We start from the raw sequence: 3,005 nt of genomic DNA, 5'->3' as shown, positions 1-3,005 counted from the left end.
AAAAAAAAAACTAAAAAAATTACTCATCCACATAATTTCATATATGCACAAATTGTTTGAAGATATATGAAGAGAAAAGACATTTTATAATGGTGCCTAAAATAAAATATTGTGCTTAGGTTTAGTTTGCTAACTTCTCACCTAGAACACATTCTTATATTTAGCTTATATTGAAGCAGGAACACGGAATAAAAATGATAATACACTTAACTGTAGCAGCACAACCAGACACCACTGTAATATTTTATTATGATAACCTATGAATTCACTGTTAACTTGGGACTGTATATAATAAAATGCAAACATAAATGATGACTTTGTCTGACTCCCCTGCTTTATAGAGTGAAGATTATTACAGGAAAAAAGAGCAGGCTGGACTGATTGTAGGAAAAGTATTCTTTCCAAATGACCCGATGACCCATCAATTTAATTTATTTTGTTTAAATTATACGTATTGAGATTCCAGCCATGAAATTGATTGTAAAATGGCACTCCTCTGAGCCTGGGGGAGTCTTTCTGAAGCATGGAAACTGGAATATGCTGAAGTTTCTGTGTATTTGGAACCATAAATACCAGTGGAGTTCACAGCTGTCCTCACTGCCAAGGAATTTCTGCATCTTATTCATGCATCTCTGGTTATTTATTTATATTTTTTTTCTGGGGATTGCATTTTAGGAAGCATGGATCTCATATGATCCTTAAGGTGGAACAGACCAAATCCAGTAAGCCTTTATTGATTTAGTGCTTATTGGGGAGGCAATATAGCATCTGGTGTCAAAAGGTGCTGTGATAGAAGCATGCAGTCTTTCTAAGTAATGAGCTGTAACAAACTCTTGAAAGTCTCCTTTCATCTTCTCCTGTGTTATAAAGCAATACCCTAGTACAAAGAGGATTAAGAAAACATATTAGATTGACTGGGTCCATAACCATTAGAGAACTGTATATTCCCCAGCCATTAGCAAGTGGAATAACAATAGATAATGGGTGTGAAGTATTTAGTGTTCTCCATCTTCTATATCCTTTTTACCTGGTCTATGTTTGATCATCTCTTAGGATCAAAAGGGTTCTCCTCTTGTGGGTACTGCTCTTGCGCACTCACTAGGAAATTGGGAAGATTTCCTAGAACATATTTACTGCTGTCATATGATCTGAGAAGGAGTAGAGAAATTCACAGATAAAATCATGGTCAGTGGAAAGAAGTGCTGGAAGAGGACTTTGTGTGTGAGATCCTATGATTAGTTTTATTTTTCTTCTCTATACACTCTTTTTTTCATGTGTTTTAGGGATGAAATACAATAGCTTATCAAATGTATATTACTTCTGTGCCACTCCCCATGTGAATTATCTAAGTCTATTTGAGTAGATAGAAATTGGGACCTTTTTTCCTATTCATTGTTGAAATGTGTGACAATATATTGCTTCACATTTCAGGAAAATATAAACGAGAATCTTAGATAAAATCAAAGTGAAAAATAAAATGAAGAAAGTTGATAGACCTTAAGATGATCAAAATTGTCGTTCTCATTTTAAAGGTGAAAGTGCAGAAAATCTAGATTGACAAATAGGCAGTTTGATTTTAATGGTAGTATATATGTGCTGTGCAGTGTACGATAGCAGGAGGACTACTTATTTCCTAATCAGTCTTACAAGTCAATTTACTATCAATGTCAGGGGTCTATCTACTGAGGATTGTATACTATGACATTTCTCCTTCATTTTAACCTCTCTGTGAGCTCCATTGTTTCCCATTAAATTTGTCTGGTGAATCACAGCCTCTGTGGTGGCTTTAAACAACAGTTGTTAAACCACTCTAACTTCTTGGCATACATTGAAGTCAGAAAAATGTATTTAACAAATTGACACTGTACAAATGCACAGACCATATGGCATCCTGTTGAAGTAACTAGATCTATTTTAGTATGCAAATAGTAACTTAATATTAAAAGCAAGCATCTTTTCTGATGCAACTATACTTTCAGGTTGGGGGAAATGAAATTGTTCCTTATGCATAGTAGGCTTACTTTTGATCCCAAATAGGACTGGTAAATGGATGACACTGTAGCTTTGTTCAGTTTGACTAATGCTGAGGAAAAGATTTACCTGCTTTTCCTTTCCTTCCTCTCCTTTGAAAGAACTTCTTGTTTACTAGGAATTTATTTATAGACAGATTGTCGTCTTGGTTTGAACTGATATCAATTTTAAAAGTGAAATATCAATTATATGAGGGGGGGAGGGGAAAGAAGTGAATTTTAAAACCTAATTTTCAGGACAATTTGTAAGCGATAGCTGAAACAGTCACAGTAGATATTTTCATACATACGTTTAATCAACTAGTTCTTATGCAACTTTTGAAATTCCTGGATAACCTAAGGTATCGGAGAAGGAGAAAACTCAGTAGTTGGCTGGATAATACAGTTATTACCACAGTTAAAAGTTGTTCTGTGTGAAATATATAAAACTACTGTGTGGAATAATTTAATATTAATTATTTCTGCACCATGTGACTGCAATTGCAGTACTTTTTTCTTTCCAGTAGCATACTTAAGGATAAAAGTCATGCTCAAAAGGGCACAGTTGTACTTTGTTCAACTTCAGCTTGATGCTTAAATAGTTGCAAATATTTAGTCTAGCAAGTCATAGAGTGAATTAGCATTATTTTCTCATTAGCCTATTTTTTCTTTGATTTTACTCATTTTTCAAACATTAAAAATTACCTACATAAAAAAAAAATCTGAGAATCTAATTAAAATGCACCAAGCTTTAAAAAGCATGTGAATGATTTATTGTCTTTTGCAGATTCGTTAGGGTTGAAACTTTGAAAAGCACAAAGTAAATGTAAATACCAGCATAATATTGGTGACTGCCCTACTTGCTAGCTAAGAGCGAATTCTAAGGCTTTTAGATAGCCAGGAGTTGCTGGAAAAGGAGCACCAATTTTTGTATCTACTCACTGCAGAAATTTTTTTTAATGAGCATTTGGTGATAAAGAAAAACTTACTGTTGGT

Source organism: Meleagris gallopavo, chromosome 1, assembly GCF_000146605.3.
Source record: "Meleagris gallopavo isolate NT-WF06-2002-E0010 breed Aviagen turkey brand Nicholas breeding stock chromosome 1, Turkey_5.1, whole genome shotgun sequence".
NCBI classification, from domain to species: Eukaryota; Metazoa; Chordata; class Aves; order Galliformes; family Phasianidae; genus Meleagris; species Meleagris gallopavo.
The sequence above is the reverse complement of the archived record's forward strand: the minus strand, read 5'-3'. Positions refer to the sequence as shown.